This window comes from Myzus persicae, unplaced genomic scaffold, assembly GCF_001856785.1.
Source record: "Myzus persicae strain clone G006 unplaced genomic scaffold, MPER_G0061.0, whole genome shotgun sequence".
NCBI lineage: Eukaryota > Metazoa > Arthropoda > Insecta > Hemiptera > Aphididae > Myzus > Myzus persicae.
Window position 1 is genome coordinate 466,817 of NW_019104300.1, and position 12,435 is coordinate 479,251.

The 12,435-nt window shown below is 30.6% G+C and overlaps 1 protein-coding gene across 2 annotated transcripts in view; it reads right to left on the reverse strand.

Moving 5' to 3' along the window:
• LOC111041015 (insulin-like peptide receptor) overlaps positions 1 to 12,435 on the reverse strand; it is a 47,634-nt gene that overhangs the window by 22,243 nt on the left and 12,956 nt on the right. The window contains exon 1 of one of the 2 annotated variants that reach the window (XM_022325156.1): positions 10,058 to 10,672. The exons of the other annotated variant lie outside the window; for it this stretch is intronic. The gene's annotated coding sequence lies outside the window, so the exon portion shown is untranslated. Of the gene's footprint in view, positions 1 to 10,057; positions 10,673 to 12,435 lie in introns of those variants that run through there. 2 annotated transcript variants of the gene reach the window in all.

Consider the following 12,435-nt stretch of genomic DNA (forward strand, 5'->3'; position numbering starts at 1 on the left):
GTTCTTATACCTATAGCAATTGTATTACAAATATTTAAAGCTCAAATTTTCACAAAATTCCTAAAAATCTCGAAAATTTTAAAATTATTTTCTAGGTATAGTTATAATAATACATTGAAATTTTAATTTTTATGGCTGACTAAAATAGAAAATGTAATACAAGGTTCCTCGTAAGTCGTTTTGGGTCTTACAAAAAACTTAATCAAAGCTATTTAAAAATATCAAAGGTATTATATAATATAATATTATGCATCAACTTTTTTCATAGGAATTTGGATATTCAGAATTAAAAATTTGACGTAATAAAAAATAATTTTTAAATCGAGGTAGGCTTAAAAACTAAAATTAGCAATTGAATTTTTTGAATAATCATTAGTGTGAAAAACATAAAGCATGAATACATTCCTAAGAATAATTTTATAATGATCACAATATTCTTCTCTTGAATACTGAAACTCAATTTTCATAAATTGCAGTACCTACTCCTTAATATTATAATGATGCACTACCAATACACCATTACACCTACATAATGTACAAGTTTACAACTACACACAACAATTCAAATACGTTTTTGTGTTATAATTATGAATTCATAGTTATAATTTTGGTATCTGTTTACCCATTACTCTCTAGTCTACGCCAAAAATTATAATAAAATAATTAATATTCATTAAATATTAATATGTACGTCGTCAATCAACAAACTTTGATAGGTACCTCTATACAACCTACGATAATAATATTACTATCCAACATGCATTACGGTCACGTTTAAGTACCCACATTGGCTCACGCAATTATTTACTTTCTCAGTTTATTCAAGTTGATTTACAAATTCAAAATATTGAGCTTACGATTATTTTTAATCAAATTACATGTGTTTTCATTCAATTCGTCCTAAAAAATTTAATCGATTTAAGTGAAAGGGACGAAAGTCGAGTACAAAGCGACGCCACAATGTCAAATTACGGAGGGCGGCTCAGTATAGTATAATTCAACATTATGTCATACCTCTCGAATTATTTATATACAGCGGGAAACTTTGAGCCCCTATAAAACACTTGAATTAGGGTAACAACCCAACGCTGCTTCAGCAATTCTGTATAGCCTCTCCTTATTTAGGTATCATTAAATTATTTGCTCACGTTATATTATAGACTATTTTAAGTTTATTTTAGTGAATAATTATGTACATTGTATAATATAAGACAGATAAATTGATATGGATGGTGCTGGTGCATTAACCTATCAATACACGTACCTATAGGTTTAATTCAAATGACTTTAAAACTCCTATTACCAACTTTGGTAGGTATTAGTTCTTTTTTTTAAATTTTAATTTATAATACTAAAACCAAAACTAAAATAAAAACCTTTTGATGTATAATGCCCACAGTGCCGGATCTAAACCTCGAGGGGCGAGAGTGCAGCTACTATTATTGGAGACCCTTTATAAAAAAACTACTTTTTATAAATACCTTTAAATATCATGTATTATTTATATATTTTTCGATGCTTGTTAAAAGTGAAGATTTAAAAAAGAAAATATTTCAACTAGGTATATCGTGGCTCGTGTACTCTATTAAAACAAGTCACAAGCAGGGACAAAACTGAGTCTATGCCAGTCTAGAATAAGGGGAGAGTGTAATATCTTAAAACTATTTTTTTCTCTCCCATTATACACAATACTATGTTAATAATTTATTTTCTCACAAAGTTAAAAATCAACACCCTGAGGCCATTGAACCAATCTCAGCCTTGAGGTCCTGGTGCATTGTACCCACTGTAACTCCACTAAATATGATACTGAATACCTATATTTGTATTTTAAATCACTACTACCAGAAATACTAGCATTTGTAATCATGTATATGCTACTGCTATAAACAAATAATGATTTCTACCACATAATATGTATTTGTACGCCCCTAACTACTATACTATTTGTCGAAGACCTGTATGTATATAGTTATACAATAATCATTAAAACTACTATGTGTACCGATAGCTGAAAAAACGATTTTAATTTATATAATGAATAAACATGACTGACTATATTAATATTTTATGTGAAATCGTCTAGAAAGATAAAAAAAAATTAGATTCATACTTTGACAACAAAAACTTATTATTATCTCGAACGCATTGTAGTCATTCAATACAGAACGAATAAAAAAAATGTATATTATTGTAATGAAAACTAACTTTAACGAAAAAATGTAATTAGTATAGGGACCAACAATAAATGATTGCCTGAACATAATATACAATTATAACTTTGCTGTTATATCATAAATTCCTTTGACAAAACAAAGTTCTTGGGTATCTTTGATGCGGTATTATTTTTTATAAGACAACAATATTTTACTTGTTACCATGATTGTGACAGATTTTTAATTTTTTTGTTTTATTATAATTTATATTTTGTATTACAATATTGTTTCGACAGTTCAGAGATTAAATTTAAATGTACAAAGTTACAAGTGATAACATTAATTTGGAAAATATAAATGACATACAAAATAAAAATACATGTATCAATAATTAAATTGCATAGCCTGAAAGAATGGACAGACAGGAATATAATATATTTGAAGGTACCTACTACCTATATAGCCCATTTGTCTCCCATTTTTACCCGAGGGCTCTCGTTTTACAAAAAGGTAAATTTTGAAATGGCTCCCATTGTACAAATATTATGTACATCAATTCCCAAACGGCTTCCGTTTTTTACATCAAAATTTCCTTCCCACTTCATACATATATAACTACATGAAGACCTAACCTAACCTTGTCGAATATACTGGAACCGTTTGGGAGTTTATGAATTCATGAAACCCTTTTCGCCGTTTGGGAACCAACAAACAATGGATGCGGGCTGCCTAGGTTACACCGATATTTTTGTAGGGTGAAGAATATATTTTAAATATTGAAGGGGATGTTGAAAGATATAATAGGGTCAATAGAGGCAAGCGTTGTTGCAATTAATTGGAGCAATTAAACTTTGAAGATGAGATGGAAGATGCAACGTTATGATATTTATCATTATTATTACCTCCTACAAATAGAAACACACTATTTAGAATTATATTATAGCTCAACAAATTGCAGTCGATGTTTCAAATTTATAATTTAAAAATTTAATATTTTTAGTTGAATAATTCACTTTTTAAGTTTATGTATATTATTATTTAACAATAATATATTCATGTCACATACTCACATACAATATAATATGTAACTCTGATTGTTTTTAAAGTATAAGATAATTCTACCCTCCATAATATTACGTAATATGCATAATATAATATTATTCATATTATACAAAAATGAAAAAATGTCTATAATGGTACAATAAGTAATAACTATTATTTTCAACATACACACATTACGTAAAATTAGTGAATGGAACCAACCATAACAACAGGTGAGATGCAGGTGTTTAAATTTAATTTGAAGCAAAGACACCAATTACAACAATGAGTAGAGTTGTGTATGGTTGTTCACAATATTATTGCGGTGAAATAACGAGCACAGTGCTGAAAAGAGAAAACATCGAATTATGAAAAATGATCATAGCTAGACAATTCCTAACGAACATTAGCAGTGATATTATACTACTCTGGGCATTGTTAAAAAAATATATTACTATATTTAATATAGGCATTGGCATTGGCATTTTTGTATACAAAAAAATAAAATGCGACAATTTGGATCAATGCCAACGAATGCAAATATCAAACATTATTAAAATTGGTACTAAAATAAAAATTAATATTTTGGACTCGCAGTTGTTACAAAGTTACATAACACAACATAATATTATGCGAATGTGTGTGTGCACACGCTAATAGTTAAATGAGTTTATCGTGTACTTGGGAAATCACCAAATTAAAATCTATAAACAACGTAATCAGCTCGTAGAAATGTAATATTATTATGTGAATAAAAAGTAATTAATACACGTGCTTGCCATCGAGATAATGTTTTAGGCTCGTTATCAGTGCGTATTAGTGCAAATTCCTACATTTTTATATTTTCTACGTGCGTCTTAATAATCGAAAATATGCTATGTAAGTTAAGTATACGTTTCGGTTCTACAAATCTTGTTCAGCTATTTTCAGTTGATATACGATGGAAAATAGTTATGCTAGCCTACGTTTTCTCTTAAAACGTACATTATTGTGATAAATAAAAACAACATAAAATCTACTATTCTCAGAATAATGTTAACTTCCAATAATTTACTGCACAGTCAAACAATGGCCGATGCAATATAAGCATTAATACTATTTTAATTAAATTAGGTACACTAATACTAATAATTTTCTAGTAACAATTTGGAACATATTATATTCATACAAAAATTAAAAACAACTAACAATTGAAAACTCGTTAAGTCGTTAAGAAGGAACGTCACGCTGGCATTTTTCTGCAGCGTCAAAAACATACGTAAAATCCACCAGGGATGTTATTTTAAAACCAAAAGTACAGTTGAAACTTTTAATACTCTTTATACTTTAAAAACAATTATTTCGGTTTTCAGGTAAGTCACATTAAATTATGTCTTTACCGTATATCTAATTAATTGTTGTTTGCACTCAACTCCATCTTCAAATACTCCATAGAGGAAGACTTATGACAAAAAAAACCTTAACATCTTTTAGCTTCGTTAGACCGACACGTTAATGGTGCGTGCAAGAGACTAGTCGCCATGATTCTTCTTGCCGAGAACGTCAAAAACGAATAACCCGAAAATGTCATGTTCTAGCAGCAAAAAAGCTGTGTTCACAAAACATTTTCGATTCCTGGTTTTTTATTTGCTCCTAGGTCACAATATTCAGTTCAAGGACATAAATTCACACACCACAATTTATAAACCTGGACTTAGAAGAATTGCATAATGTCTAGGTAAGATTTTTAAGCACTAATAACCGTTCCTGATATTATATTATTATTAATTATTCATCAATACATCATAATATTTAATTATTTTTTATAGATATTAAATACTAGTTTATTAATCACTCATACATTATTGATCCATTTACACAACATATTATAAAATAATGCCCCTCTTCAAAATATAAAAGAAACTATTTAATTAATCATAACATTAGTTAATAATTGTATAGACTAAAACATTAAATATTCGCAGCATTCAACGAGTATCGAAATAATCCAATGAGCATAATATAATATTTCATAAAATAAAATCCTCTACAAAATAAACCAGATCCTGTTTGGACCAACATTTTTACATTGTTTAGAATGTACATACCATACGTGGTTAAAAATACCGTTGAAAATACTTACTCGACATGTTTTTTTCACAGCGGGTTATGGGACATATTTGGTATGTAAAGCAATTGTAATCTGCTACTTTTAAATTATTATTGATTAAAGATTTTAAAATAAAAACAATATTTGAAAACCTAAATTGCATTTTTTTTTGGTTTCTGGTTAAAAAAGCCACACAATTAAAATGTACGAAAGATAAAGATAATGTTTGTTTTGGTGGATTTGATGGCATCACGTGGAATATCTATAGTTCAAACAGAAATATATACACATAACAAACTATATGACAGCTATAGTAGGTAAACAAAACCTTCCAATTGCCCACTAATCCCACGTATCGTAATGAAAAATATAAATTAACTGAACAAATGAATTTAGTCAATTGATTTTTTACTTAAAACAACGGTGTACCCCGATGGAGGAGGAAATCCTTCCATACCTCCTCCCCTGTAATTTAAGTATTTAATATGACATTTCTAGTACAAATAGTACAAATAGTACAATATCAGTTATTTAAAACGATAAAAATGTTTTATCATTTCAGAAGGCGGTGAGAAACGGTTCCCTACAACTTTGAGTGCCACGTTAAAATATCTATTTCGAGAACAACGATTCGTTTTCCAGACCACTGCAATTTAGTGAACGATTATGATGCTGTACTGCTACGTATACAATTTTATACAAGTTGGATCTTATAATCTACAGTACTTAGTACTAACTATTTAAACTTACATCTATTCTATTATTCTATAAGTTGGGTCCCACTAAAAAATCAATTTTGCCATTGATCTGGAAGAAGGTGTATTCATAACAGCTAATATTATGTATGTTATAGTGTATTATATTTTTGTTAATTATTAATTTTATATAAATGTCAAGGGCCTATCCCGTTTACTATTATAAATAAATAAATAAATAAATAAATAACAGATTATGGTCCTTGGAATATTTTGGATTAGCGAGGAGAAGCGATGGTGTATGAAACAAACGTTAATAATTTCCCATTAAAATATAATATTATGATCTACTGTTTAAATGTTTTTTTTTCATTATCATTATTATTATTATTAGCTACTATCACGATAATTGATTATATTATAATTATTAAATTATTATTTTTTTTTTATAATCGTAGCTACTAGAAGAAACTAAGATAGCTCAAAATATATTATAATATAACATAACAATATTATAATTTGGTAATAGAGATAATTCTGGAAATAATAATTTATAAAATATGGTAATATTAAACAAAAATAAGCAATGGAAAGATAATAAATTTAGTGATAAATTGTAAAATGTTAAAAATATTAGTGTATCTATTAATAATTATTGATTAGATTGGATAAATATAATCAACAGAAATTGTTGAAGGTAGATATGATTAAAAAAAATTTGACCAAAACTATAAGCCCTAGGAACTTTATTAGAATAGTTTTTTAATAATTTTCCACATCACATCACTACATCAATCTCGTCCAATTTAGGTATTTCGAAATGATAAATTAACCAAGCTACTGGTAGAATAAGGTGCTAAGAGCTTTTCGATATACTGATATATTGTAGCTAGTAAATTAAAAATGTAATTTATTTTTCCACATTGGAATGAATGTAATTGTGTGTTGTTAACTTTAATAGTTTACTACTACGGTTTACTATTAGAGTGAATTAACACGTTTATAACACTTTGAGGCGAGAACACTATCTGTATTTGTACATTACGATATTTTAATTCTTAATCTATCAATGCAGGTATATAAAATGTTGTAATTTAAAAAATACTTATAACCTGTAGCATTGATGCAATAATGTAAAACACGGGGTAAAAACTAAAAACTATAGAACTATAAACACAGTATTGTAATGTGGGGTTAAGCGGTTTACGGAATAAGAGTACAATTTATTGTTAAAGTATTATAAATAAGATCATTAGTAACTATTAAACGATTCTATAATAACTGAAAATAAAAAAAATCCCGACTAAAAAATAATTTCTAAAAATCTTTGTTAAAAGTCGATGGATCATTATCAAAAATCACGAAATATATTATCACGTAAAATTCAAAATTTTAGTTATTGATCTCTGATAGGAAATTATTTCCATTAAACGAGAGAGACGAAAGAAGTCTTTTACACACAAAAATTTACCTGTATTTTATATTGATTTATACTAGTGTTAACATACATTCATAGTGAACGTTTTAAACAATTTAAAAAACGTAAAAAACAATACAAGTAACAACACTTCAGTAAGTACTAAATATCAATTAAACGCACAAGTATATATTATGGTGCAATTAAATAAACAATTTAATTGAGTATTGACACATGATTAATAAAACTAATCCTGCACTAGGTTCAATTGTTTTAAAATATTTATTTTAAGTAAGAACACATGTAATGGTATTGTTGATTACGTTTAGAAAATGCTAATGGATACGCGAACCCACGCTTCATTTATGTTCGGGTTATCGCATGATAACTGATAAGCTATATTGAGAATATTGACATACGTTTTAAATTCAACAGGTGCACTTTTTAATTCGTTATCGACATTCAAAACAAATCTAGGTGTTATCTTGTTCGATAATTTTTAAAGGAAAACAATTTCCTTTGTATGTTATTATACCATATCGCTCTATATTTTTAAAACAAAAAATAAATATCGCCCAAGCTCAAGTATTTACTGACATATTTTTAATACTCGATGATAACATAACATTGTTGAGCTCAACAAAACACATCCATCATATTATTATAATATTGGTAAACAAAGCGATACTTTTGTGGTTTAAAAGTATTTAGTAGTCAATGTACTCAATCGTCAATATAATTTATATACCAACCTATTACCTAATTAAGGAAAATAATAAGAACTCGTTAAAAAAATACATACCAAATAGACTATTAGTTCAAAGTAATGATTTCGGAATTTTAAAATAAAAAGTTATTGATGCGGCGAAGATAGTTATAGGTACCTACTGCAGATAAAAAAAATGTTTTTATTGGTATGGTATTAAACTTTAAGAGATTAATCCATTTACGGTAAGACAATCACCCTGTATACTTCCTAATCAGTGAAAGTTTCTAAATCTTAAACAAACTTCACGTGTATATAAGCGTGTTTGTTGTATAATAGAATTGTAGAACACAAGGTACCTGCAATATTAACCTGCAATATACATACTATATTAAAGAAGAACATAATATTATATCCAAGTTCAAAATTACAAAATATATTGCTCTATACATAAAGGTATAGTAGACGAAATTCGTAAAATATTTACTACAGTAAATGTAATAACTGATAACTTATTAGTAATGAGTGTAATATATCATACTTACCCGACTATTAACTGATAAACCAAACTTTATGTCGGATTATTTAAATGTTTAATTCAACTGAAACCGAGGCTAAAACTAAATCCTGATTAATTAAAAACTATCACTTATTGTAAATTTAAAAAAATGTGGTAGCCCACAGGAAAGGAATATTTTTGTTTGAACTTATAAAAACGTGTGCTTAATTGAATTTCGTAATTATTAGTAATTAGTGTTTTAACGGTTCTCTCGATAACTACTACAGATGCATACCTACAACGAATTAATGTAAAACAGGGTTTTCTGAATTAATTATCATAATAGGTGGCTGGGTGGGAAAACAAAATAAATTATCCCCTTTGGGATTAGAAAATAAAACATAAAACACCCTGATAAAAAATACAAGTAAAACCCAAAGGAGATTGAAGCTTTTAAAACCATTTAAATTGCGATCGATTTCTCCGGGAGATCCAACAACAAAATGCGAAGGAAAACAATCGCCACTGCGACTGACTACATGCGTACACACGTCATAGAACTTCCGAAAACGTAGTCGATCGATACTTACGCTTGTGTGTTTTACCACACGTGGTGTACAATAATGTTAGAAGGTGGAATAAAACATACAACAATAATTGAACACTGTCCGTGTTTCGAAAGCTCCGAAAATAAAATACAGGAAAAAATCAACCAAATAATAGCGTCTAACCCTCTAACAGTCTAACTATTGTAGATTATATTGATATTATTATAATTTAATATCGTACTACTATAATATGAATTTATTTATTTAAAATAATTACCGACGTGAGCCCAATGTTCATATATTGTACATTATATTATTTTAACCAGCAATGTGGTTTGACAAACTATAGCTACAACTTTCCGTCCTAGCCGCATCGGTAACCCTCAAAACGTGACACAAACGCGCATTTTTGAAAACTATCTTTGTATTGAATAAATTGTATGCGGTAAACGATGTCCGATATAGGACATAGCGTTACTACAACACCACTCGACCAACCACTGGCTGAATACGAAGTTGATTCGAATACAAATCGTTACAATGGCATTTTAATTGCGGTAGGTATAAGTCGGATATATTATATATTTCAGAAGGCCTCTTCGACGCACAGACTAATCAGTTCTGTTTTAACAAGTCACTCTTCTTTATAAAAATATTTATCCGTACCCCTCGAATTTGGAAAAAAAGAAGGTGGATTCAAAAGTGTAAAAAAAAATGTGCATACTTGAATAATATTTAAATATATACACTTTTTTTTTACACTTTTGAATCCCCCTTCTTTTTCAATTTAAGACTGAATTCTGCATATTTAATGCAAATATAGTAAAAAATAATAGCAATAAAAACAACAACAACAAAAATGGTAACATAAAAGCGACGCGAGCGTATTCGGGAAGGGTTACTCACCGATTCAATTATGTTATGTATATAGGCGTGCCCCGAGCGACAAGCCACGGCGGGTTTTTCCTTTGAAGATAAGTGGTCGGAAAATGTGTTATTACGTCACAATACAGTTAAAATAAGGTATGTCAATTGCAAACCGACGAAACGGAAATCGCCGTTGACGCCGACGAGGAAAACGCGAAACGAGGTACGAACAGTGCAAAACACGAACGCGGTTTGGAGCAAACCACACTACAGTCGAATTTGAACGGACGACAGTGAAATAACTCTTTACTCTACGGGCGAACAAACACTATTCTGCGGGAACACTGCACGTGCACTGACGAGTGGCGAGTGGCGAGCGACGGCGCAACGAAGGAACAACTACGACGCGATAAGGAAAACACACAAACACACACACACACACACACACACGCAACAATAATAAAAATATTATAATTATAATAATAGGTACTAACAGTAATTATAAAAATAATAACATGGTATAATAATATTATTTATAATTATTATTATAATAGTCGAGCACACTCGGAACACCACCTGTTTCCCGGACACGACAGCGGCGACCGACCGGCCGATAACAATGAATAGTACTGTACTACTGACGGTGCGACGGACGCAACGCACACACGGAATAATATTCTTAACAATAATAATAATAATAGTCGACGCGCAACAACAACCGCAATGACGGCGACTACGACGACGACGCTCGCCGACGGAGTCCTAACGCGCGCCGATAATCGAAACGGAATGGCCACGCGGCGGCGACGACGGCCGTGACGGCGGCGGCGGCGCTCCGGTGGCCGTGGTAACGACGAAAAGCGACGGCGTGATGGTCGCTTTTGGCTGACGTTGTCTGGGGCCGCACGAAAAATAATTATAATAATAATATAAACGAAACGGACGCGTACACTGCAGGCAGGTATTGTGTGTCGTGTGTGCACTGTGCGCCGAAAAAACGCGATTGATATGCCATATAAATAATATACATTATTATTTCGTAGGCACAAGCACACGCACCAGTGTGGTTTCCCACTTGTTGTTTCTTGTTGTTGTTGTTGTTGTTGTTATTATTATTTTTTTTTTTATTAACGGTCTTACTATTTTTCGTTGTTATTACTATTATTATTATTATGACTGACCCGATCGAGACACGGTGGTAATAATTCGCGTGTTTTTCTATTTCGAATCGCATTCCTGCGCGCGAACTACGAGATACCCCGACCTCCCCGAGTTGAGCAAGAACTAACGGAAAAAAACATGCCGCCACTGCTCTAAAGTGCAAACAGTGCAAACCTAAATAATATTATATCGTATTACCGGCAGCTGTGACGTTCGGTGCAGGGATCTCTGGCCAGCAATGAACAATGTATCGAGTGTATATAATTAGAAAATCTTAGTCTTAGACCACTTGTTCACAGTTTGTCATCGTTACTTGATATATGTTGTGTACTTATTTACTTTACATGTATTTTAAATCTTAACTTACTTGAAAGATTTGAAAAAATGCCATCAGATATGTGTATAAATTAAATTAAATAAATAATGTTATGTATTATATGGTGTTATTGTAAGGAAAGCACTTTGAAAATGTACCAATACTGAAGATAAACACACTAAATAAAAATAAATGTACCTACGATTCATATTATGAGTTATATACGCAGTCACCGCTAAAATTCTCCGTAACTATACAATTTATTATAATAATATATCCTTTGAAAATATATTTTGTTAAAAATAACCTTCGTAAAACAAAGTGAATAAATAACCGTCCTTCGGCGAGCGCGTCCAAGGGCGGACAAGACGCACCCCCCTCCTCGCACAGGGCAGACAACTCCTTCCACTAGCTTTTGGGTATCGTGTTTAAACACAATCCGTGAAACAGTTGTCTTATTATTCTGTACTGAACCACGCTGTAGACATTTATTAAATCATGTAGAGCATTAGTTTGAAGAGAACACATTAATAGTTTAAACTAACAAAGTATGATTTATTATTTCCTAACGGATAATTTAGTCATATTTCATGGCTACACCGTGCAATACACTAGTTTGTAATATTATTGAACATTGAATAATCGACGTATATGGTACACGATACATTTGATACAATTTATATCGAGAATATTTAAAAATGATTGTCGTCTGGACGAATATAGTAGACACCTACTGTGCTCCGCCGTTATAACTTCGAGCAATGCCACTCGATTCGCATTTGTAGCACCGGAGACCGGAGTCTCCGCCAACATTCCTGATACACACAGCACCAGCTAGTGCACACCACCACGCGTCTGTTGAACATACTTTTTTTTTCTGCAATGCAAAACGTTCAGTGCGACCAGCAGGTTTCGATAACGTTAATGATCAGCTGTTTAT